Raw genomic sequence first — 27,997 nt, forward strand, 5'->3', positions numbered from 1 at the left:
TCCCACATTTGAATTCTGACTTGATAATTGTCTGTATGAAATTTGTTTGTTCTCAGTGTGTTTGCATGGGTTTTTGTTTTTTTTATTTCAGTTCTTTCTACATCCCATACAAGTGTATGTTATGTTATCTGATTGCAGTAAATTGAAGGAATAAGTGTGGATGTTTCTGTCACCAGACCCTATAATAGATTGATACCCCATCTAGGGTTTCCTCCTACCTCCTTCATGGCTTTCAGTGACCATTTACTGGTTTAAACAGCTTTCAGGGAGTTGGATTATGTTATCTAATTGCTGACTGGCATTGTGACAGTGTAGTTAGTGTGACTGCATTTCAGCTACAGAGGCCTAACTTCAGCTCCTGGACTTGTCACTGTGGAAATTACCAGAGTTTTTGTTCAGGAGGTCTGGTTTTCTCCAAAATGCAGAAGATGTGAATACCTGGTAACTTACCTTGGTAGCTGTCTTCTGGTGTTCCCTTTAGGGTTGAAAGAAAAGAATACCCAGTGTGCAGACATAGGTTAACATCTTGAGTCTGGCACTGCCAGGATTATTCTAACAGTCCATAATTAAAAACTGTTCATATAACAGATGGATGTTTTTTTTTTGCCCATTTATTAACATATCTGGAAGAATTGAGAGTCATTTAACTGCTTTTGGTAAAAACATGCCACTTATTTTTCTTGCTAAATGGTGAAATATATTGCATATGTCTCTTAAATTAAAAATTAAAAAATGAACTTGCGTTTTTGTGCTTGCAATGCCTGGCTTTGTTGGAAACCCCCAAGCCAGTCTCAACTAAAGAAGAATACAAGTGGTAAAATCTAGACTTCTTTCTACCTGTGCTTCCTTCCTGGTGTGTAAGGGTAACACCTACCATTATTAAAAAAAAAACAAAAAAAACGCAAATGTGTTATTTTTGAAGTAGCCCACAGTAAAAATAGAGTAAGCACAGCAATAACAGTCAAAAGTGCCGTTAGCAGGTTCCATCATCAAAGCGGAATTTGCATTTTGCAAAGAAATGGTTTGAAGCAAAATGATTCTAATGAGTTATTTGGAATTTAACATCTATCTTATGTAATGTAGACACAAAGAGTGCAGAGCACTCAATTTGAACAAGTAGATTTGTTTAGTTTTGTTACAATATCTACAGACAAATTGAAATATTTGTCAAGTGGGTGCCTGGACTGACATGGGGTTTTCCAAGGGCTGCAGTCATGAGCCCCAGGCTGATCTCTGACAGCTGTCAAGGTGGTTGAGAAGCCCTGCGCCAGTTAGGTGTGGTCAAGTTAACTGAACTTCACCAGGCATGGTGATTTATTGTTGGTGTGTGTGTGGGCCCTGGCAATATAATGTCATTTGACAGGATATCTATTTAATTTGATAATAAGTTAAATAACTTGTTTAATGATAAGTGTACGTAGGTAAATAAACTGGATGTTTGAAAAGGAGAATAATGATATGTAACATTTTAATAATACAATATGTTATTGTACTGAATTGTTAACAAAATTTAACAAAAATATCCAAAAATCTCATTAAATCGTCCTCTAATTTATCTAACTGTGTAACCTAAACAAAGACACTCAAACTGCCTGTGTGCCTGCAGTAAGAAAAATGTATGAAATAAGCAGATTACGTAATCGAAAAAAGCAAATATGGAATGAAAACAGTTTTATTGTGTCTATTTCAGCTGCATCCATGGTCCTTGTGTTGCACCTCAAATTGCTGGGTTAAGGGATTACATTTAGGAATTAAAAATGATAGATTTGGAAACACAATGGGATGTCTGAAATTATCAGAAGGTTCTGGACGACATTGTGGATTTGCAATTATCTACATCCACACAGTGTTCAGAAGCCATTAAGAAGGCTAACAGAATGTTTGGTTCTATAGCATGATGTGTAGAAATATCTGAACATCTGAAATACTGTTTGCAGTTTTGGTCTCTAGGCTACAAAATGGACATAGCGGTGCTACAAAAAGTGCAGAGAAGGGCAACTAGGCTGATTCCTGGGCTGTAGAGCAGCGTTTCTCAGTCTTTAAGTATTTGCGACCCAAGTTTTCATAACAGTCGCACCCCCTAACATTTTTTTGAAATGTAGATGCATATTTTATTATACCTGCTTAACTTTTATCAATATTTATCTAACTCTATATTTATTGTTCTAGTATCACAATGTAGTTTAAGTTAATTTGTTTTGGTTTCAACAGATGTTTTTTTTTTCATCTTTTTGATTCTTGTTTTCTTTTTTTTCACATCTTCGCACCCCCTTTTTTGTTACTTCGCACCCCCCTTGGGGGTTCCGCCCCACAGGTTGAGAACCACTGATGTAGAGAATTAATTATGAGGAGACATTAAAGTAGTTGGACCTTTTCATTTAAAATAATACAGGTTAAGAGGATTAAAAGGTAAAAATGAAGCTTTTTTAATTATGAAATGAATTAGTGGATTCAGTCGGTTACTTTCAAAGGAGATCACAAAATTGAAATTGTTCTGCCAGTCCATAGTAGTCAGTGTAGTGCTGCAGTCTCCTGAAGAATCAACCTGAGCTCAAAAGAAATGCTTTGTCTGAACAGATTTATCAAGAAAACCTGATCCGTCACACTGTGAACCATGGACTCACTCAAAGCTGTTGTGCAAAATAGGACAGTGGCAAAACTGGATCCCATCACGAAAAATCCCCTCTAAGAGGCGCTGTTTTGGAGCACTTTTAACCGCAGGCTCATTCCACCTTAGTGTGTGAAGAAGCATCTCTGGGTGTCTTTTCTGCTCACTGCTATCAGGCAATTCAATACTTCCACCCGATTTACTCGTGAAGTTTATTTATTTATTGATTGCTTGGCCAATTGACTGGCTATATTATTTGTCCTGTGAGTCTGTACCCTTGTTTTTTATGTTTCTGATGCTGTATACATTTGAATTTCCCTTTGGGATTAATAAAGTTTATCTAACCTAATCTAATCTACTCTAACAAGAGCACAGGGACACACTTGGAAAAGACAGATTTTGAACAAATGTTAGAAAGCTTTTCTTCACACAGAGTCATCAGTCAATCCATCCATCCCTTATCCGGTCTGCTGAAGCCAATCCCAGCCAACACAGGGCGTAAGACAGGAAACAAACCCTGGGCAGTCATCAGTCAATGTAATCCACTAACCTCCGAGATTTACTAGAATATTACTTTAAAATAAATTCTACAACAAGAACAAGAGAATGGGTTGGAAACTTGTTAAGGACAGAATTTTTACAAATGTTGCAAATTTCAATGGCAAAATGGTTGGGTATTGTGTATCCTGATCTTGTTCCCCTTGATAAAGCTTTCTACCAAAGAAAAGGGAGTAATAATAATAATATTAATAAAAATAATAGGAAGCCAATCAATTTAAGTACATGATAATTCCAAACAAACTAAATTTGTGTTCCTTTCCCTCACCAAGCACCCTTTGATGAGTTACAATCACCCTTCTTGATGCTATGTGACTAAACCTTTGACGAGCACCGAGCTTGCATCTCAGCCCGATCCTGTGTCAGCTTTACTCATTTGTATACAATATATTGTGTGTATGCTCTTTGCAGTAGTGGTGTGACACATTTTTTCATAAAGTCATGTTCAGCTCTTATTTTGCCTTTTAAGTTATCTGTGGGCACCGAGTTTGCCTAGTATCAGGTTGCCAGCTGTTTATTTCCTGTCTAATACCCAAAATAGCATAATGTGACCAATAAACAGCAAAGTTATGGGCAGTTAAATGGAATGCGTGGTCCCTCTTTCCAGCAGCCGGAAAATATCTGATGAAGCAAATGCTTGGTGACACATTGAATCTACGTATTCATTAAATCACACTATAGGAGCTGTTCAGTGACTGTCAGAGGTGCAGAGGACAGCACACTTCTTACATGCTTTCCTGTATGCTTTCACTAATATGCTTGCTCTTTTTTATTTTACTATAAAGTGCCTTGGCAGGATTTGATAATATGATAAAAAGAACTGGGACCTTAAATAATTGTCTTCTGGAAATATTCTCAGACATTTTAATGAAATGTGACTGACCTTTTCAAATAAAGCAACCCCTAGATTAAAATTTAGATCCACATACAAAAAACACAAGACTAGAAGGCAAATCATTTTGTGTGCCTCCTCAGTAATAAAATTGCAAAATTTATTTTTGAAGCCCTGGCCAAATAGGTTGAATAAGCAGCTCAGCCGTGTTTGTACCGGAAATGAGCACATTGCTTAAGGAAACCGTTGAGGAATGTGTAAAGAGAAAAGACGTTAAAATGCTTGCTCCACTTTTGTCTTCCTGCACTGATTCAGTTTAAAGAGAAAGTCACCTAAGCTCGAGTGCCCTAATAGGATCTTGGAAAAGCAGCCCTGTTCTAAGGGCTCCGCTCTTACAATAAAGTGCTGCTCTGAATTTATAATTGCTCTTCTATTTTGCAGCAAGGCGCGAGTCACACTTATGAACAGGTGGTCGCTCGCTGGAGCGTGTGGGAAGCATTGTGTTCACAATCTGCACACTTCTGCTGCTTGTACTGCCGTCCCTCTATGAAAAACAAAACAAACTATCCAGTTCTGCCAGGGCCTAATCCCCTTTTACTGATTCACAGTTTCATTCTCTTTCCATTGTTACAGTTGAGTTACCTCTGGTTAGTTTCACTCGCCTAGGCAACCCTGCAAAAGCCTGCTATCCCATCTGTGAGCGTTGAATCCGGTTAGCCATTCAGACCTGACATATGTCCAACGCCGCCTCTTGATCTTCATTACTGCCCATTGTGTCAAGTCATTCTTACACTCATCTCGGGGTACTCACTGGCGACCTGAGGTCAGACCTAACAAACAGTTTGCATTGGTGGCCATCTCAGTCTTTTGTGTGCTGATTAACTAAGCCCTTTTTTCTAGAAGCTGGTAAATTCTTTTGGTGGAAGTGTGACCAGTGTAGTGGATGTCCATTTAAGAGCCAATATCAGTTAGTGACACATGAGATATGTTGTTAACCATTGCTAAAAGGACAGTTCCTCTACACATACCCCAAGCATTCAAGATTAATTGACCTCCTTTAATGTTGGCCTTTTAAGTTACATATTATAGTATTCACAATTAAAACCTTATCTTATTTTTCAAGCAATGGATTAGAAAAAATGTGATGGGCTGATACGGCATTCAGTGTTTATGCCTTGCCTTTTCCTGATTCTACTGAAGTAGACTCTAAGTACCCCAGGATCCTGACTTGGATCAAGTAGCTTCAAAAAATGAATTAACAGATTGATGGATGGACTTCCAACACTTTTATATTTCTTTTCTCTATAAAATGTGCAAGTTCTTCATCCATACAATTTCCTCTTGCTTCTTCTCAGCTCCCTAAATTGTCCATATTAGTGTTGCTATGCATGTATGTATGCCATGCAGCAGACTGACATCTTGATTAGGACAGATGCATGTCTAAATTCTTTGTCTACTCCACACTCAAATTTTTTCATTTAAAAACAATAACATTAGTTTCCACATTAACCTTTCATCCCCAAAAAATGAAGACTTTTGAAAACGTTCTCCAGAGTTACATACTTCAGCAATGAAATTTGGATGGGTAAAAACATAGACTTTTAAAAACACTGACTTTAATCACACTCTGATTGGCTCAAGCTTATAATGTAGCCCTTCCCTCATTGGACCCTTCTTATTAAAACATCTCATTCCCTGACTGGTCACTCTTCATGGAAAAAAAATCATATTCCAAAGTAGCAGACATAGAGGAGTTGTTTGCTATGGCACTTTTGTTTAACTGGATGCATCTAAATTGCATTTTGTGCAGTTTAAATGCTACACGCATGCAAAAAAGACAATTAATGTATCGACTGCTACCATTTTCTGATTACCGTAAATCCCACGGCAGGTGGCATTACATTCCCTTCAAGGATTTTCTACCGATGTGCAAATGCATAGTGTAGGTAAACATCTACGTCATATGAGTTTTCAGTCGTGTTGGAGTGGATGGAGATACTTTTGTAAATAATGTGAAAATGCCAGAGAGGACGGAGATAATTTTGTTTAAAAATGCTGTTTTAGAAGTAGCCTTTGACTGTGATCTTGTAATTCATAATCCTGTACTTCATAAAGTGCAATAGGATCATAAAATGAATTGATAACTGATACATTTTTTACAAACTTTATTTGTAGCACACCACAAAATAGTTTTATTGCAAAACAGTGGACTTAGAGGAGTTGGTTTCATGGTGCTTTTTGTTTCCCTTAACTGGATGCATCTAAATTGTGTTTTGTACAGCTTGAATGCTACATACATGCAAAAAAGGCAAATAATGTATCAGTTGTTACAGTTTTCAGATTACAATAAATCTCATGGATGACGGTATTACCATCCCTTCAAGGATTTTTCTGCCAGTGAACAAATGCTTAGTGTAGGTGAATGTCTGCCTTATATGCGTTTTCAGTCATGTACTGTAAGTGTGGATGAAGATACTTTTACGAACAATGTGAAAATGCCAATGTGGACAGAGATTGCTTTTATTTAAATAAGAAAATGAAAACATAATCATTTGGATGTAGCCTTAAAATGTGATCTTGTAATTGATAATCCTGTTATTCATGAAGTGCAATTGGATCATAAAATGAACAGATGAATAGTAGGTTTTTTTTAACAAATTTAATTTGTAGCACACTACAAAATAGTTTTTATGACAGCAAAATGTAAGTAGACTTTAAAAGAAAAAAGATCAAAAAAAGTTTTGTAAACTCATCTCAGAGGTCAATCAGTATGGCTTCATGAGTTCAATGCCAACTCCGACATGTAGTATATGAACCTCAGCAAGTCACTCAGGCTTCTGGAATTGTAAGAACATAGAAGAAGATAGATAGATAGATAGACAGATAGATAGATAGATTTAACTTTACTTTTGTTCTTTCAAATTGATTGCATACATTTAAGTTACTGGCTTACAAAGATAAAGACTATTTTTATATAACTTCAAGGCTGCTCAGCCAGTGCTATGACCATAATTTTTTCACACTACAAATTTGCAATGACAAGGGCTAAGTCAACACTTGCTTTTTGTGCACTCTTTCAGGTGACATGTCATACTTACAGATTATTAATTTTATCCTGTTACAGAGGGACTTCAGAAATGTAATTAGAAAATAAATCAAATGTCATCAATAATTAAATTGCACACAGTACTGAAATACTCATATAGATAGATAGATAGATAGATAGATAGATAGATAGATAGATAGATAGATAGATAGATAGATAGATAGATAGATAGATAGATAGATGTGTGTGTTTGTGTGTGTAATATACATTAACTAATTTTTTAAATATTCTGGTCGTCTTTCAGAACATTATCTGAAGATCTGAGGTCAGAAGAAGAATACGTAAGGTAGGTCGCTTTGTTCACCTGAATACTTTCCCTGGTGTAATACTGGTTTACTTTCAAGAACTTAGTTAACTCTTTTGCAAGTTAGTGCATTTAATATTTCTGTTTATTTAGTCTCAGACTCTGTCAGACTATTCAAATTCCGATTACACCATGAACACATGAATAGATACAACATACTTTATTAAAATGTGTATACATTTGAATTTGTGGTAAATGAAAAAAAACCTTAAAGAAACAGGCTAATGATGAAAAGATAAAGGACTATGTGAGTTTCAAAATCTCACTTGCATTTCTTAGACTGACACAGACTGTCATTTTGCAAAAGACCCTTTTAACATCCACCCTTGTTATCTCCTTATAGGGTGTGAAAAGAAAGCAAAAGATTAGAACCCCTGGATGTTAACCCAGTGCCAGAGGCCATCTACATATCGATATAAATGACCTTACAGCTAAAAGGTCATGACCCTTTCATTTACTTTCTCCTGTTATTTAACAAGTGGAACTGAATTAGCTCCCCAAGCTAAGGAAGCCTCTCGAGCCGTGAATACACAATGACGAGGCCACTGCTTGTCACCTTCTCCCTCTCAGAGTGCTATGGTCCCCTTCTGTTGAGACCCAATTAGCGAAAGTCATCTTATGATGTAGTCTGGGTCCTTCAACTACCATGCTGTAAGTTTTGAGTTCAGTGCAACTTGTACAAACTGAACATTTAAAGATGTCTGATTTGATGAGGAATTTTTGCACTTGGTTATAAAAATAACCAAACAGAATGAAAGCCTTGGAAAATTCTTCTACTTGAATGCAACACATCTTTTATGAATCTTGCAGTGTAGCTCACCAGCAGCCATAATCAGCGTCATCTAGTTTACTTCAGCTAATTTGCTTAAAAACTTGTCTCGGTGGCAACCAAAAATCTAAGTACAGTTATAGAACATTAAAGCGGGACACCCTTTTATAAAAGCTTCTGACTCATTTTCATAAATGTTCCCCATTGCTATCTATCTGTGTATTTGCTGCTTCTTTACATTCTGAGAAGGAGTCATTTTTAAGAGGAAAGGGAAAGTGGTTTAAACGGTAATTGCTTCCCTGCTTAAGAATATGAAATGCTAATACTCTTTTACTGGCTGCAATAAACCTTAACTACATTATAAATCTTTCTCGTAAAGCAGTTGTAATGACACATGAAAGCTCCCATTTAGATTCCAGTTAAACTTTCACATTTGCTCCAGCTTCTCAAAAGAAAGGCACATTTGGAAAGCCTTCACTCCTGCCGAGAGTCTGCCCTTTAACAAAGGGGAAAGCATGTTGCTTCATTAATGCAGGAACTTGCATCAAAGCCTCATCGCTTGTTTTATCCCCAACCTTTGGCAAATGTCTGATTTGTGAAAAAAATAGGAATTGTAAGGCAGAATAAACATAATTATTTGATTGCGCTCACTTAATTTCTTTAGAATGGTGATGATCTGAAGCGAAGCAGTTTTAGTAAGGTACATTGGCTGCGTTTATTAATTTTACTACACATATCACACGAGAGACTTGATGTATGTGTTGCATGATTTATCCATTCATTTTGCAGCTTAAAAAACTGAGAATTTAAAAATGAAATCCAACCATGTTTCACAGAGTTTTTTTTACAGAGAATGCTCCTCATGAAGTGTTTTGGGAGGCAGAAGCAGCAGCCCAAGAAAGTTGAAAATTTATCATCTAATATTAGTGAAATGCTTAATGATGCGTCTTTTCCTTTGTATTGTTGGTTGACATTCTGGCCTTTTAACGCAGAGATTGGCAGCGCTGCCTGAACTCCACAGCACCCACCATTAATAACAACAGGACCGAGACATATGGTCCTCAGTGAAGTTTTGTTACGTTGAGCAGCCATTGCCAATACTTCGATTCCCTAAGCGCCTCACCAGATTGCGCTGCTTCATTCCCCTCTCTTCATCAGTGGCCTCCAAAGCCCAAAAAGACGGCACAAGATGCAGACAATCCTGTGAACAGGTAGCGGCTGCTGATTCAATGAGACCATGGGCTGACTCGAACAAAGAGGGGGGTCTATTAATGACTAGCCCAGGGCAATTAGACCGTCACAGAAAGAAGCCCTGGCAAGAACAGCCGAGACTCTAAAGAACCCTGTCAGATTGATTCTCTGCTGCATTGTCTTTATTATGGTTTAGCTGAAATAAATAGCGTCATAAAAAACGAACTGTTTAATTGCTGGCCTATAAAATTTGCATGTGCATGTGCCCCACTGGTCTTACTTTATTTTCATGCAAAGTTCTTCGTTGGCTTTTAAGACAAATGAAACACGTAGAGTTCAGTGTGACCTTGTTGTAGAAGCCTTTTTTAAATGAAATGCAATATCCTGATTACTGTTCATTTGTTAAAATAATAATTTAGGGAACTTAAGATTTTTATTTGCTTATTTTGCATACCACTAAAATCCTACACAGTTCATTTCTAATCCCCCTTCCATCACTTCAAGGTTGCAGACACTTGATGCTTCCCTGAAAGCATTAGGCAAATATCAGGAACCAGCTATGATAGAGGGATGGTAGTCCATTACAGACCACACGTACGCTGGGTAAAACAGAGATTATAACAGTACTGGAGAACAATCCAGGAGGATGCAGTAAGAACATACAAGCTCCTAGCAGACTGACTCTGGACCCTGAAGATGTGGGGCATCAACCACCTTTATAATTTAATGATCATCAAGAACATCATACAACAAATAAAAATTTTTGCCACCTTTTAAGCTTGCATACATTGTTTATATTCCATAAAAGCACATCTTACTTGCAGTATATATACCCTGAGTGGATGTGCGTGTCTATTTAAATGTCATATATGAAATTGCTGGTGTGGCCTCCTGCCTTCTCTCTCAGTGCTGTTGGGACAGTGTCTGCCTCCCCATGACCCTAAAATTGGACTAAACAGGTTCAATAAATTGATGAATCAAAGACAGTACTCCTTAACAGGTCTGAAACAACATAAGAAGTTTGAAAAATGAGATGAAGCCATTCAGTCCGTCTAGAATGTTTGCATCGCTAAAAGCTAATTTGTAATCTGAGCCTATTCTGGCACCATAAGGCACAAGACAAGAACTCTGAATGAGATGGCAATCCTTTAAAGGGCATGCACATATGTACACTGTAACAGATGGCATGCATGGGCAGGCATCCCAGCCGAGATAGAACAGGGAGGCCCTAAACTGGTCAGGAAGCCAGTATATTGGAAGGACTGGAGAAGACATCAGATTTCAAATACATTCTTTCCTCTGATATGCTAAACTGAAGCAACCTTGGACTACAGTATTTATTTAGATACCCACAGGGCATGCTTGAAGTTGGATTCTTAGGGTGTAGCCCCATTGCATTCCAGGGTGAGCCACCGAGGGGCACTGCAGGGAGATATAATCCCTACTACGTGGAACTTCTTAATGACCAAGAAGTACTTCCAATAGACTTTGTCATAGCACTGGAAGTACTGCAGGGTCTTAGATAAAAGAAATCAGTCCACCTCATCCAGGCAAGTTGGAGCTGGGTGGAAGAAGGACAAAGCTCCTTGCAAACCTTGCATTTGAAACCGGGACTTGTGTCTTGTGTGGTTGTGTCTGGGGTTTGGGATGCTCTGGCGCCACCTACAGGTCACAACACTTATGCATAATCTATAAAAAAAATAATTGATGGGGATGTTAACTTTATTTAATTTTAGTTAATTTAGCTTACAATAAATAGGTTTGCTGGCATTACTTAGCTTTTCTAGTTGCATTGAGCTAAATTAGTTAGATATCACACTAATACACTTAAGCAAAGCAATCAGGTTATTTTCTTTCAAAAGATGCATAATCCATCTAAGGGACGGTTGTCATTAATTTTTGTGTTAATCTTACTCTAAAATAAATACTTTTGTATTCCTCCAAACAAGGTCATCTTTTTCTCAATACAATATTGTATTAACTTAATTTAACCAAAAAAAAAATCAAGTTTTATGAACATGGCTATCCATTATTTGCTTAAACACATGCCCCTTTTTTTGACAACATGTTCCAAAGGATCCCCAAATTTTTTTTACAGTTGGAAAGAAAGTTCAAGATTTTTAATATTTGTGTTTCAAATGTTTGTGGGGTCTTTAGGGATGATATTTTTTCCGACACCTAACCCATCCTACACTCATCAGAGTGCATCAGAGCAATGCCACAGAACAGACCCATCCACATGAAGGTTCCAGAAAGAACCTTTGCTTATTTAGATCTGTAACTCCATACAGTAAATAACCATGAAAATTGGTAACAGACCTGTGAAATATTAACAGGTCATGACGTTAAAAGAACCCTTGCTTTATACAATAACACAGGCTATTTTCAGGTTTTCTTTATCTGTTAGTCTCCTGCTAGTAAATGTACCATACATTAAAGATTTTAGGTTTTATTCTACATATTAGGAAGTTTTTCAAAGCACAAAGAACCAACTTCATATGCAAAGAGACCTTCCCAGAATGAAATGGTGCTTTGTTAAGCAACAGTTTCACGAGGAAGTGCACAACCCTGTAAAAAAAACCATAAAGTGTTATTAAAAAACTGTTATTTTTTAGAGTGTACATCAGAAAATCACCTTGTTCTTTGTTTCCAATACATAAATGAAATTAGTTTTATGATAACACGAAAAGTGCAATCAACCAAAAGAGAACTTGTTCACCTTACATGATAATGTGTGATCGACCACACACTTAATACATGAAACAGTGTCAATGTAGTTTGAATAATAATTACATGTGATATACTGTATGTAGTTAAGCTTGAATATTACGTTAATGAAGTCATCTGTGTGTGTTTAATTAATTGTATCAATATAAAGCAAATATATTTAGTAAACACAACATTTTATTTTAAAGTATGATTTACTTAAATTATTTAGATGGAAAAATAAAATAATTAAATCCAAAGTGGTTTAATTAATTTCATTGTGTTAAAGTAAATATTTTGAGTAAATTTGACATATTATTTTATTTAAATAATATTGACATTTTGTTATTAGGATATGCTTACTTTATTTAGCTGGGAAAATATAATAAAAGTAATTAAATCCAAATATTTATGTTTTTTTGAGTGTAGTTCAAGTTATTAACCAATCTAATATGTATTTGTCTGAGAGAAAACAGAGTATCCAGGATCGGGAGAACAGGGATCTGTCAGGGATTTGAGACCACTGCACCACATCGCCTCACTACACATTAAAACAATGAAAAAGACACTGATTTTCAGACATTGGGTACTGGACATAACTTTCAAATAAATGTAATCTTTAATTGTAAAAAATGCCATTTTACTTAACAGCACAGCAGCTTGGAAGTTAACAATATTTCAAAGAATAGCAATGCATTGCTAGCTTATTGATGCAACTAAATGTCTACGATGTTTTCATGGATGTTTTAAATGATTTCTAAATGTGAGGTGATTGTCAGCATTAATCAGAAGAGCCAATGAGAGGGCACATATTGCACAGGATGGTGACAGGGTGCAGACCCTACAAGAGGTGGAATGATCTGCCATTGCATTGCACTTGTGCCCTGGTGGCACAAAGGAAGCCTGACTGCAGTTGCCAACCATCCATAAAAAATATTTTAAATTGAAGCAAAACTATTGCAAAATCAAGGCTATTGTACACTCCATACTTTGCTCTCCATATAATGCATGGATGCAATTGGTCGTTTCCCTTGTATGTGCCTGTCAATCAAATAACAGAGCAACCCACACTCTGCCAAGATATCAGTGTATGTGCTTACATTATGACAAACTGCATGATGACTGAAGACAGCCGAACAAATAAAGTCACTGGCTTGGACCAAAGAAACAATGATCATGCAAAGAATATATGCAGATCGTAAATAGTAGAAACTGACATTGATTGTGGGGCAAAATTACTTTTTCAGTTTTTTTCCTACATAAAAAGGAAGGAATTCTATTGTTTTATTCAATTCTTTAATGTCACTCACCAAATTTAAATTAAATATTAACAGGCACAGTCACACAGATTGGCTTATTTAATATTGTAGCAGCACTCCGCTAAGGTGCTCACTGGCTTCTCCCTCTTTGCTCTTTTTGGAAGTGCACTGTCCTTAGACAAATTGCTTGCTGTTAAAACAGTAGTTTGAATTCTATATGCACATTTTTCTTCCACTTCTTCTTTGGCTGGCAAAACTGCTCACTTGAAACTCCTCCTTGTTGGTGACTCATCCTTCCTGTGCAAAGTCATTTTTATCAAACTCCTATAGAGTAAAAATAACTTCTAAAAAATAAAGAGAGGTTCCATTGTGAATTTAACAGTTTTGCTGTGTGAAGGCTGATGTAATGTGTCTGCGCCATTACTCTGTTTTATACAGCGTATGCCAGTCAATCACTGGGCTGAATGTACCTCGTTTGATTTATTCAAGTATTGGTTGCCGTTCATTGTGTGCACTCAACAGAGCTCTTAAAATCAGCAAGAATCAGCACACTTTGGAAAGCTTTTTTTGGTGCTTGGATGTCAGTGTCAACGAAACGTTCCAATGAAAAGGACTTAATTTAATGTAGTTAGAAATATGACAATTCTTACATAAAATATTCACTTGTGGAGATGACTGCTATAAAAAGAAGTTAAGAAGCCAACTAGACGTGAACAACTCACTGAGGGTGTCACCCAGTAGTACCATTAGACCTGTTGAACATATTAACAGAATATGGGCTTGATGACCTGTTTCCAACTTTATGTGTCAGACTATGAAATACAATACCAGCAACAGTAGCTTCTGCAGAGAGTTATATCATTTTGCAAACTCAAGCTAATCCAGAATGTTTTAAGTTCTACAATATCTGAAGAATTTCTTGTGGATTTGACCAGGCTGATTATTAAACTAAACATTGCCAGAGGGCGGTGCGGAATGTACAGTGATCCCTTGCTATATCGCGCTTCGACTTTCGTGGCTTCACTCCATTTTAAATGTAAGCATATCTAAATATATATCACGGATTTTTCGCTGGTTCGCGGATTTCTGCGGACAATGGATCTTTTAATGTATGCTACATGCTTCCTCAGTTGGTTTGCCCAGTTGATTTCATATAAGGGACGCTATTGACAGATGGCTGAGAAGCTACCCAATCAGAGCACGTATTACATTTTAAATAAAACTCCTCAATGATATAGGATATGCTTCCCGCGCAGTGCTTGATTGTTTTGTTTTTCTCTCTCTCTCTCCCTCTCTGACATTCTCTGCGCCTGACGGAGGGGATGTGAGCAGAGGGGCTGTTTGCACAGAGGCTGTTTGCCTAGAGGATACGGACGCTCCTCTAAAAAATGCTGCTTTATCGCGGTGCTTCAGCATACTTGAAGCACGTATTGATTTTTTGATTGTTTGCTTTTCTCTCGCACTCTCTCTCTCTGACATTCTCTGCTCCTGACACACATTCTTTGAAGAGGAAGATACAGTATGTTTGCATTCTTTTAATTGTGAGAAAGAACTGTCATCTCTGTCTTGTCATGGAGCACATTTTAAACTTTTGACTAAAGGGTGTTATTTCATGTCTAGAGGGCTCTAATAATGTTAACAGTGTGGGAGAGTTTATAAGGGCTTAAAATATATAAAAATAACTACACAAACATATGGTTTCTATTTCCCGGATTTTCATCTATCGCGGGGGGTTCTGGAACGCAACCCCCACTATCGAGGAGGGATTACTGTATAATCATTATGTTATGAACCTTCAGTTCCGACCCGGGGGTGCTTCCGATGGACCCTGTCCTAATGCCAGAAGTATTTTTCCGGCGTCAGCATTGGGAGGGAGAGTTCAAAACTCTCTGAAAGAGAGGAGAGGTGTGAAAAGAACTATACTTCTGTGGCCGTGGTACTTTGATTGTGATTACCTGTTCATTATAGTACTGTAATTAATAAAAGGGACAATATCTGAACACGTGACTGTGTTGGGTGGAATTGTGTCTGTGTTTTGGGGCTTGGTGGCTCTCCTTACTGATTACTATATGTATATATATTTATATATTGTCATACACGTGTGCATGGGAAGCAGCTAAAGGGCCTGAAAGAGAGTAATCCCACACCCGACTAGGGGGTGGCAGAGTGCGCTTACTCATTTTATCATTTTACTGCAGACCGTTCACGGGAAATCCTGTCTGGCCCTGATGACGTTATTTCTGGTTCCGGGCCTTATGTCATGTCATGTCACTTCCAGTCCTGAACCCATGGAGGAGGACCCTTCCAGTTCTGGCCCTTTTGATGACATCAAGTTCAGTTCTGAGCCTATGGAGGGAGATACTTTTGGATCCAGCCTCTTTAATGACATCATATCTCATTTTGGCCTTTAAAGTCGCCATCTTACAACCAGTGAATCGGTTCTGTGTTGGACTCTGACTTGTGCACATCAGTGTGATTCTATGATAACCCATTTTCAGGATTCTGACTTCTTGGTCTAATTCTCGTGACTATATATATATACTGTATATATATATATATATATATATATATATATATATATATATATATATATATATATATATATATATATATATATCAAAAATATTTTCTTTTTTTCTTTTTTTACTCTGTTGAAGTAGCAGTGACAAGTAATGACTTTAACAGCATGTAAACATATCCAATATAAGAATTTCCTACAAAAATGAACTTTCAAGGTTTGAAATATGGGAAGAGAGGCAACACTATCAGCATCACCAAATAACAAGAATTTTACATGAGCGTTAAATGCACATTTAGAACATCATCAGGTTTCAAGTTCAAGTTGATTGTCACGAATGGAAGTACAAGACTAAGAAGACAGTTAACTGACTGCCAATAACAATGTGGTTGTTAGTGGCTACAGCTGCTGCTTCACCCTTCTAGACTCCTGAGTTCAAATCATAGCTCATCACAGTTTAGACACCTAGTGTTTACTCGGGTTTTAACAGACTACTAAGCCCCTCTCCTAACCCCACACACACTCTGCTTACATGTCAAAGACACACAGCTTACACTGATGGTCGATGGTTGATCGACACAGAGTCAATAGTGCTGTTCTTGAGTAGGTGCTATGATTTTAAATTTTTATTTAAAAACTGATGTAGATCATGTGTTAAAGCATGTGTAATATGTGTAGTGGTTCACAAAAGATATGAAACTATAAAAGAAAGCCTTAAGATATTATAAAGATTCTAAATGTATAACAAGCTGCATACTCAGGAAGAGAATTGTTGTTATTTAGTTAACAACACATGTGGATTAAATTTAATTTGGTAATTGAGATGTTTTACGGACACTTTTCCAGGATTTAGTCATAAAACATTTAATCTTCCATAGTTAACCACAATTAACAGTTGCTGGGGTTTGTATGCACACAAGAAAAGTGAATAGTCCAATTTTCTTCTGTAGGTGAATGTATTTGTCCCTCACATTGTATTACTTTTTTATACATTTGCCAACTTCCAAACCAGAAGATGAATGGACATGCGTTTCAGGAAATATGTTGTTACCAAACTAGCCCCTCAGAGTCGTAGGATTTTAAATAGGGTCCGCGTCAACATGATTTTTTGAGGAGCTGTACATCAGGCTATGCTGTAGATACACTGTGGGTGACACAGACCACTAGGCCCAACGCAGGAGTATAAATCAACCTTAATTGGTGTGTTTTGTGGCATGCTAGTGCCCTGTTAAGGGTTGGTTTCTGTCTTTCATTAGATGCCTCCTAAAAAGACCCTGGCTCTCTGCAACCCCAAACAATGACATCAACTTGCACTTCCATACTTACACTTGATAGTTTAATTGGAATTTTCCAGATGATGAAATATAGTAACCTTCATCATTGTGCAAATGCTTGGAATCATAGGAAATACAATTTTTACAGTTGATTCAGAAAGTACAGTTTCTACATAATTTATTGTGTTGTAGATTCAATTTTAAATAGATAATTCTGCCATTTTTACCCATCAATCTACAGTCAATAACCCATGACAAAGTGAGAACATATTTTAAGAGGTGCAGAAAGTGAAGGGATCTGAATACTTTTTGAATCCAAAGTATATCACATCATTATATGACTAGCTCTATGAAATTCAAGTCCAGAAGGAGAACAAGTATAAATTACACAATATAATATAATGATTATACGTCTTTGAACATGTGTGGTATTGGCCAACATATCATGTGAACACTGAACAGCACTCAAAGCAGGAATGTGACTGAGCGTTTTGACTTAAGAAATTGTAAGAAGTCTTTTTTCTGTTTAAGTACTTTTTTATTCTTGGATGGTCATTAAGATGACTAATCAGATCAAATTAAAACATAAAATAAGCTTTAAATGATGTGAATGCTTACTTTTAATGATTATTTATCTTACTCAAATACACATGCTAAAAAAGAATTCTTTCCTGGATCAGGAGAAATAACAAATATATTGAGAACATTGTGGCAAGTCACATTTAATTCATTCATACTGAGAAGTCCACTTTGGGGTCATGAGGAATCAGAACATATGCCCTCAGCACTGGGGTAAGGCAGGAAACAAATTTGGCCTCTGTGCCAGTCCATCATGGGCACACATACAATGGTCATGCTTGGAAGTCGGGGGGAAACATTAGAACATTGAGAAAACTCATGAGAAGACATGGAATCAGAGTTGGTGCCTGAGATGCGGTTTTAACCCACTTCTTGGAAGTTGTAGGGGGTACTGCTAAACTTTGTGTGACTGTGCTGGTCATAAATAAGGTTGCTTTATAAACAGATTTTAAAGCATAATTACTGTACTAAAACTTCATGTGTTTGTGATGGATCACAGCTTTGCATCCACAAGACACATGCCGCACACACAGTGGAGACCAGTTACTTGCAAAAGTTTGGAGCAGCACCAACCTTATGAGCCTCCCAGACAGAAAGCCTTTACTTCTTGCTAAGATGACTTATACTTTCTACCATTTCTGCCATTAGAAGATGAAAAAACTGGTCTGAGGCACACATTTCTGGTTTTCAGTAATGGGTAGATGGATTCTCTAATCCAGTTGACAAGATGCTTCGCAAAGTCCCCAGGGGGTTTATTGGCATAGATGTAAGCACATATACATGAAAAATATGAAACCGAATGTATAACATGAAATACACATCACGTGAACACTAACAAGCACTTACAGCAGAAATGGGACTAAAGGCTCTGACTTGTAATTTATATGAATGTTACCCTTATGTATTGGTGAGGTCATCTAGTAAATGAATGCATGGATGGTTACCCTTTATTAATCCACCATAGAGTTTATCATATTGAAGCTCTTTGTTTTTCATGCACAACACTTTACTATGATATAACCCCCAATTGACAGAGATTTGTAATTCGAATGGGGCTCATCTACATCCTATTGTCATGTCTACGTCAGACCATTACTAACATATTACCAAAAGCTCCTGGTCTACTGCTTTGATCATTAGGAGAATTAACACATCAGGCTGGATTGTCAGCATTAGAATGACAGAGCAGGCTAAAGATGACAAGCCCCGCTGTGCCTTTCAGGTATTCAAACGGGCCTAAAGAAAATTAACAGCATTTACAACAATGAAGAAACGAGTAGCATACCAGCAACAAAACTAATAGTATGTTTCACAGAATATGGTGGATCCACAGCATTGGTCATGTGTAACGGCATCATGGTGGCAAGCTGATTCACATTGCTGCCTCCCAGTGAGTAGGTCCCCCGACATCTCTTTGGAGTTTGTGTCGTTTTTTTCAAGTGCTTATATATCATTCCTCACTGTACTCTGTGGTATTCTGTGGTTCATGTATATGCAACCAGTCTGGACAGCAGAAGAGCATGCTAGAAGTCTGACAAGCACATGGCATTGTGCGTTGTTTTTTCTAAGGCTCAATAGCCTGCCTAAGGTAAAGTCATCCCTGATGGAGGATCGCAGGAATCGTCAGGTAGATGGGTCCTTTCATCGGATTGGCTGGCCCAGCACTGTCTCAGCTGTGGAATGGCCAATTGGGGAGGCAGCTTGATGGCTGAGGTCTCCAGGACTCTAAACAAATCCAAACCATATTATGTGATATCATTTACTGTTAAACACTGCTCTGTACTTGTAATATTTTTATTTTTATACTGCATTGAGGATTACTTGTGTTCTGTTCTGTGTATTGTATTGTATTGTATTGACTCCCTTCACTTTGACACCCACTGCATGCCCAACTTACCTGGAAAGGGGTCTCTCTTTGAACTGCCTTTCCAAAGGTTTCTTACATTTTTTCCCTACAAGCGTTTTCTTGGGAGTTTTTCCTTGTCTGGAGAGTCCAGGCTGGGGGGCTGTCAAGAGGCAGGGCCTGTTAAAGCCCATTGTGGTACTTCTTGTGTGATTTTGGGCTATACACAAATAAACTGTATTGTATTGTATTGTATTAGGTTCACATTCAAATTTACGAGTTGTGTCTCGTCATTGCTTTACTTTATACTGACAAACAGCATTCCTTGCACTCCTTTGCTTTTTTACTTAATTAGATCACTGCATAGATGGCATCACTGTAGCTAGGAAGATGCTTGTCCCACTGTGCGAGCCTCTATGTTTTCATTTTAAAACCTTTGTTATTTAGATACTATGTTCAAATAGAATACACAGCTAAAGCACAAGGGTAGATCAAAATGTGAAAATGACGTGGTATTCTCAACAGATAGAAGCTAATGCAATGAAATATGTTCATGATGGCTTATGGGTAGTTCAAAAATGCACAGTACAAGCACTCTGACATTAGTCTAGTCGAAGCCAAGTTCAAATGAACATGGATGCACGGATGCAGGATAGCACCATTGTTGAACAACACGCCATAATGAGATTTCTTTGGGTAGAGGGAGTGAAACCTGCTAAAATTCACCGAAGGATGTTGACTTGTGCAGCTCAGTAAGCTGTCTGGGTACCCGTCTTGTGCAAGCTTTATGGTACCCCAAGTCATCATGCACTGTGGTATGTGCAGATCCATAACAGATATCCAAATGTGCAGCAACAGTGGACAGCATAATGCGTCGGTCTTCTCTGATGAAGGCATTTGCCATGTCGATGTGGGCTTGTGTGCGCGAAGTTGGTAGTCGACCAGATCACGCTTCCTCAGATACACATATTCTTTCCAATTTCTGGTGAAATGGAGACTGATCAAAGAATTGGATGCAATGCAAAATACTAATGGTTATCTTTTTTGCACTTTCATTATACAATCACCCATTTGATCTATCAGAATTATTTTTCAAACATTAGCTTCTGAATGACAACCTTGGGTGTACAATAAAAGATTTTTATTTTCACTAACCTCTTTTCCATTTCAAATGGCCACAAATACCATAATACAACTAAATAAATGTCTTCCTCCTCCAGGTTTCATAAATAGCAGGCCAGGACCTTCACTGGCTAGCCCAGGGGTCCTCAATCACGGTCCTGGAGAGCCGCAGTTGCTGCAGGTTTTTGCTCCAACCCAGTTGCTTAATAAAAAACACTTATTGCTAAAGTAACACTTCTGCTTCACTTCACTATTATCAATAACATGCAAATGACAAGAGAGAGCAGCATTTCTCCATTTAGCTTATTTACATTTACACCTGTGTGTATTTATCTGCACTATTGGGTTTAATTAAATACTTGGAAGAAAAATGAAGAGAAAAAAGTGAAGGACTGAGAATTACTCGTCCATTTTAGCCTTCAAATCATTTGCATGATAGAAAGGGAAAGAAAATCTAGGATATGAGAATGACCTGACATAGCAGAGTTAATTTAATTTCATAGCTTGTTAGTGCTTTATTGGAAAGAATTGCTTTCTAATTAAGCAACCAGGTCAGAACAAAAACCTGCAGCCACTGTGGCTCTCCAGGACTGGGATTGAGGACCCCTGGGCTAGCCCAATCCAGCTAGTTCCATTACCATTACCAGCTGGTTTCCACCCTAGCAGACCCCCAAAAATGTGTGAATTAGCTATTAAAATTCAAAAATGAGGGAGAAACCGTGTAACACTTAGGTTTGTGAACCAAGAGCAATGATAAATCTTTATAAATAAAGAAGAAAATAGAAAAACTAAACAAAATGCTCAAAAGAGCCAAACAGATGTGTCTAAAAGGCAATCCAAAGGTAAACTTGCAAAATCAATACTTGCAGACATGCCAAGCCACAAGTCAATGACCCGCTGCTGGATCTCGCCTGTTCTCAGCCCTATACTGTGTCCAGTAGCAGTGATATCAGGACAGCCCCGCCTCCTCAGGCTCCACCAACAAGATACATGAGAACATTTAAAGGAGCAGCACAAAATTATAAAAATAACAGAAATAACATTTAAAAAAAATCGGGAGTGGTCTCCCTTAAACTTTTTCGTATACTCAGATATAGGGAACGATATTTGAGGAGTAAACCGGAAGGCAATGATTATATTTTAATATTATGTACATTAAAGAACCATCAACAACAAATCAAATCAAATTTATAATATATTGAACAATGATTTTCAAATTAAGGTAGAATAAATCGGACTCTGCAGCAGCATGAAAAAAAGGTAATGTACCACTTCCGATTAGCGGAAATAGCCCAAAAGTTGATAGAAACCTGCGTTTTGTACCTAATACATATATGCAAAATTTGATTGACCTAAGCCTACTCAAGTTATCTTATTTACATGCACACAAACACAGACAGAAGAAAACAGAGACATAATTCCAAAACTGGTATTTTCAGACCCAGGGAGGTCTAAAACATCGAGATTTATCAAAATCTCAAAATGGAATTTTTGGAGGATTCAAATAGTTTCCCTATAGTTCATATACAAGAAAGTCAGGGATGTCTAAAACATCAAGATTCATCAAAATCTCTAAATCAAATCTTTGGACGATTACAATACTTTCCATATACTTTGTGTACAAGAAAGTAAAAAGGAAGAAAAAAAAAAATCAAGTATAATAAAAACAACAGACCAACATAAAGTAAATACTAGCCAGGTGTATGGGGAGATGCTTTCACTTTTTCACCTGACAGATTTCAGGTAAATGGATGGGGCCTAATAGACTTATCAAACTGCACACTGTTGTTTCTTTGCAGGGCACCTGATATACAGTATTTTGGACAATGCTTGTTTTTAGCATGATATTTGTTCAAAGGGAATAGCCATTTCTTAAATAGTATAACCAGACTATATTATCTTTATATTTTCAAGAAGTGAAAGTTCTGTCAAATCAAAATGACCTTCTAGTGAGTAAAACAAATGAGATCACTACCAGAAAAACATGAGACATATTGCCTTGCCAGGTCTTCTTATCTGTTCATTTTCAGTGCTTGGCATCAATGGCCAGAAATTTAGCAATCATTGAAATAAAAAAAAAGAACACTTCATGCCCAGGAAAGTTATAATGTCATTATAGGGTCATTAATGTCACGTGTACAGAGTACATGGAATATTCTTACTTGCATGTGCTAATCAACATGCAACGTGTCACCATGCTTGGGTATTCTGTGTAAGATGTACTGTCTTTTGCAACGGAAATCACCAATGTAGCGCTCAATATTTTTCAATATGTTTCTGCATTGCCTCTCTCTGCTATATGATTGCTAGCCAGTATACTGAGTTACTTAAGCTTATGGTTGTATTGTTCTACCCACATAAACTTTGTTATATTAGGTCATAAATTGCTATTGATAGTCAAATAGTGTTTATAGATTATGAAAGGAAAGCAAACTATACATGACTTTGTTTATTGCATTTTATTTTTTACAGATCATGCACTGAAGTTTTCACAGTTACAGCTACAAGTCCCTAGTGTGATTTTTTAAATTGAAAAACACCTTTCTGGGCAATGCCCTCCTGCCTCTTTTCCTGCTGAATTTTAGTACACTTAACAACCTCCAGGTACATATAGCTTTAAATGTTTAGTGATTGGATTTTCATCCAGCTGTATGCTCTCACTTAAGATACATTTTCCTCTTTTAAATGGTCACTTTGGCAAATTTGTGAAGTGCAAACTCAATCACATCTTTGAAAATGAAGCCAAGCACTTATTGTAATAAAGTAAGTGGTCATCTTGAATATGGACTTTCTGACTGTGTGAGTACAGAAGCTTGATTCTTTTATCTTTTTCTGTTTTTTAAGCAAGATGTTTTTTATTAATCGCATTGCTGACTTCACTGTTAGTGTCATAATGTAATGATCTACTCTTGTAGTATGGCTGAGAAAAAGAATCATTAGATTTACTGCAGCACTGCTAAGGTCGATGTTGCAGAGTTGACCTCTCTGGGAAGTCTGGTCAGTACAGACATGCAGCGCGTATGGACATCAAGTCAACATTGGGAAAAACTTGCAGTACATTTGCAAGACTTTGGTCTTTTTAGGAGTCAAATGGAAAGTAAGTTTGGCAGAGTAGCTCAGAATGCTGACAAGCTGTTAAAATGAATATGAAAGTGATCAACACTTGTGATAATGGATGCTTCAGGAAGATCTGACACATCTTCTGCCTAGATAAAATCGAACTTGAGCAACTCTTAAAAAAATAGCAATCGGCACAGTTTGGTGAAATCAAATACAGACTAATGAATTATAGAGACACAACAATAAAATGTTAGGTTCCATTTCATTTAATTTCCAGGTGCCTAAAGAAAAATAACAATAATACAAGAAGTGTAGGTTCCATAAAAATATTCATCCATCTCCAAAGTGAATGAGTAGCTCTTGATAAGGTAGCTCTGTCTTTATCAAAGGCTCATTCTAAACTGAACGATGACTTCCTGTTTGAGGGTTGCTTATATAGTGGATGGGGAGGAACAGGCAGGACTTCATTTGTCAGACCAGAAGTGACATCATCCAAAGTGTTATCCTCCACTCTAGAGTCAAAGAGGGAAAGGTAGTCAATGACTGTGTTAAAGTCCAATCTGTCCCAGCCGTTGTGTACCTTTGTCAAGCCAGTGAAAGACTTTCTGTCACACTAGGCTGATAAGACATACCTGATGGTTCAGAATGGACTTCAATTGGATCTCAATAGCCTTGATGAAAGAGACAGGCCTTACCTGGGACAAGCCATTGCTTGTTGCTGAAAACTGGGAAACATGGAGAATCATCAATGATAAGCACTGTCAGCATCAATAGACGAGCTACTGAGTGTAACTATCAATTCTGTTTTCAGACTGATGACTTAGGTGGCAAAGACTAATGTCTGATTTCTTACTGTAATCCACCCACTTTGAGGTTACAGTGGAGCTGCTACTGATTTTCCACTTTTTACAGTTCTTTAATTTGTGTGTCTTTCTTATCAACTCAAATTATCTGGGCATCTGTTGCTTATAAAATTGTTTCTAACGTCAGCAGAGGAAGCTCCTCTGAACATATAACAGAAAGCACATGAACCCCGTAGAATGATGGCAAAGGGACTTAAAATAAAGTGAGAAAGGGTTTGGTTTTACACACTGTGTAAGGACATAAATAAATAGTGAGAAGCTGTCACACACTCCTGAAATTAAACCTCGGGTGACAAACATAACCAAACAAGCTTAAAAACCGCCAGCAGGAGTATATCCTTGCTGCTTTTGTATCAATGAAGAAGGTGTTAGAGTGCACTTGATTACTTGGTGATTATGAAGTGCAGTCACCTCTGCAAAAGCAAAACCTTTGACTGACAAGTATGGAGCATTTAGGTTTATGATAACACCATACCAAACAGAAAATGTGTCTACAATAGTACTAGGAAAGCATTCGTCTAGGCAGGCCATTTCCAAAAAATTTAAAGTCTGTCATTAACAGTGAGATGGACTGTTTGCAGATAGAGAACTTTTAGACAGTACCTTAAGTTGCATAGAAAGTTATGTGCAGAACTGTGGTCAGGCTTCTAAAAAAGACACCGACATATAAACAAAGAAGATGATGATATTGGAAAATGTTACCCCATAACAATACTCCATTGTGGTAAAGCGTGTTAAAGGTCCATGGCAGCACAGGGTTTTATATAAAAACAGTACGGCTATATATAAATAGTCTGAGTAGTACAGAAAGATTGAGGATTGAGGAAAGAAGAAGGAATAAATCAGACAGACAGAGAGTACTCCATGGAGAATGAGAGGAAGAGCATTACAAATTAAGGTCACTCCTGCGGAGCATCCAGGGAGTAGGAGCAACCAAAGAACATTGTGGGATCCTTCTACAGACCACCTGAGATAGTAGAAGGATAATGAAGCCAGGCTTTGCTATCCTAACTGTGACTGGCTGATGTGTCAGAAAGGCACTGAGACTCAGAAAACCTAATTTTAACTTTAATACTTGTTTTTAACCGTTGTTTGGATTTATCTAGTTATTGTTGACTTACTTTTAACTCCCATGAAGAATCACCTGTTTTATTGGATTACTTATTTATTTATTGAAGAGAACATGCATTGCACCTTATTTCTTTGAAAACTGATTGCTGATGGAATAGAACTGAACACTCCCCTGTTTGCATCAACCTTGTTGTTTATGTACCCATTGCCCTAGCCATCCTATCATGACTATCGATGCCTGGGAAACGAGTGGTACCAAGGGTGTGGGCATTCCCGGGCATTAAAGCATGGGTTTCCACTCATGCTTTACAGAATAATTGGCAGTCTTGGTCATAGAAGCACAATACAGAAGCAACATGCAAATCAGCTGCAGAAATCTATGAGTTCATATCAGGACCAACATCCATCCTAATGGACCAGCTCTTTCGATAGACTGCCTCATAAATATCATTCATGTTTATTTAAATATCATCCATAATTAACAATTACTTCAAACCTGTTTAACTGTTCTGAACTTAAAGGGGTTGGAGCCTATTCTAGCAGGGCTAGGTGTAGGAAAGGAATCAAATCATTTTGTTAATTGAATCTTGTATTCCACTGCTTGTTATAAATATCTACTAAAATAAAAGTAGGCTTGAAGTTCATCTAGGATTGAATAAAGTGATTCATAACAGTCACTACAGTATATAAGGCTGTAATAAGGAAATTAACACTTCAAAGCATGAAAGAAATTTCTCCCTGGAATTAATAAAGTTAAATCTATCTATCTATCTATCTATCTATCTATCTATCTATCTATCTATCTATCTATCTATCTATCTATCTATCTATCTATCTATCTATCTATCTATCTATCTATCTATCTATTATAAAGGAAAGCACGGATGTACTGGGATCTCGGATGGGATGGTCATTGTCCTCTTTTCCATCTGGCAGGCTGTTATAGAGGAAAGACAGAGGAAGACTGCCTACCCACGCCATGTGTTCTCCCAGTACACTAGGTGGCAGCATCCCTCTGGCATGACTCTTGTTTGGAAATTGGCAGGGCTGCATATGAATTGTAGTTCAGGTGACCAGCTCTGTAGAAGACCTACTGGAATGCTGCTGGGGGAAAGGATCCTCAGTTAGAGTAAAGTTCAACCTGATCCAGAACTGCTTCCTGGTCATCATGGCAGAAGTACACCCGTGTACAGGGTATAAAAGAGCCATTCAACTCACCCAGGTAAGTAAAAATCAGGCTGTGAATTGGAGTGACACTCATCTGGAGTGACGGTGTACGAAAACACAGAAGCACAGTTTATATGACCCAGGACTGTTGTTTTTCCTCTGATTTGGAGATGCCCCATACAGCCCACATGATCTATCTATCTATCTATCTATCTATCTATCTATCTATCTATCTATCTATCTATCTATCTATCTATCTATCTATCTATCTATCTATCTATCTATCTATCTATCTATCTATCTATCTATCTATCTATCTATCTATCTATCTATCTATCGCATAACATTATCCAACCCGATAGTTATTTATACTAAGCTATGTAGATAAATGCTTATTCTATATGAGCATTTCACTACTATGTTTAATTGTATTATTGATGACATTTGATTTATTTTATAATCACATTGCTGATGTCCCTCTGTAACAGGATAAAGTTCATAAATCTGTAAGTATGACATTTCACCTGAAAGAGTGTACAAAAAGCAAGTGTTGACTGTCTTAGGCCATGGAATGCCATTGCAAATTAGTAGTGTTACAAAGTTATGATCATAATACTGGTTGAGCAGCCCTGAAGTTATACAGATATATTATTTATCTTTATTTGCCAAGAGCTTGGTTTTGTATGAAGCCAATTTGTAAAAAAAAAAAATGTAGTTGTCTAGATTACATTTGGTAAAACAATGTCCTTGTGGTTTCCCTCTGGGTACTCCAGCACCTCCTAGCTCCAAAGACATGTTTTTTTAGGTTTATTGCTGCTTTCAGATTGGCACTGAGTGTGTGTGTGTGTGTTTGTGTGTGTGTGTGTGTGTGTAAATAGGATTTCAAAGTACTGGCGTCCTGTCCAGGCCTCTTTCTTGTATTCTGCCCACTCCTGCCAGGATAGGCTATGGTCTCCATGACGTTGAATTGGGTTTGAAAATATTATGTTATATCATAGTTTGTTGTGTTTTATAAGGGTTGATTTAAAATCCTTAAAATGTTTTTATAATGAGTGTTTTTATTTTCCTTCCATGCTAATATGCTAATATTTGAATAAACCCTAAAAATGTGTTTCAAAATACTTTATTTCCATAACAACATCAGTTGCTTGGGTTTTGAATTGGTAA

General features: G+C 37.3%; 1 protein-coding gene and 1 long non-coding RNA gene across 2 annotated transcripts in view; both read left to right on the forward strand.

Annotated features, from left to right (window-relative positions):
* LOC120517072 overlaps positions 1-23,171 on the forward strand; it is a 45,488-nt gene extending 22,317 nt beyond the window's left edge. Inside the window, exons 2-3 of the long non-coding RNA XR_005630985.1 lie at positions 7,349-7,390; positions 23,142-23,171. This is a non-coding gene — a long non-coding RNA (uncharacterized LOC120517072). The remainder of the gene's footprint in view (positions 1-7,348; positions 7,391-23,141) is intronic.
* A 3,645-nt stretch (positions 23,172-26,816) lies between these two features.
* Positions 26,817-27,997, forward strand: part of LOC120517501 (tumor necrosis factor alpha-induced protein 3-like) — a 108,327-nt gene continuing 107,146 nt past the window's right edge. Inside the window, exon 1 of the mRNA XM_039739867.1 lies at positions 26,817-26,885. The gene's annotated coding sequence lies outside the window, so the exon portion shown is untranslated. The remainder of the gene's footprint in view (positions 26,886-27,997) is intronic.

This window comes from Polypterus senegalus, chromosome 17 (assembly GCF_016835505.1).
Source record: "Polypterus senegalus isolate Bchr_013 chromosome 17, ASM1683550v1, whole genome shotgun sequence".
NCBI classification, from domain to species: Eukaryota; Metazoa; Chordata; class Cladistia; order Polypteriformes; family Polypteridae; genus Polypterus; species Polypterus senegalus.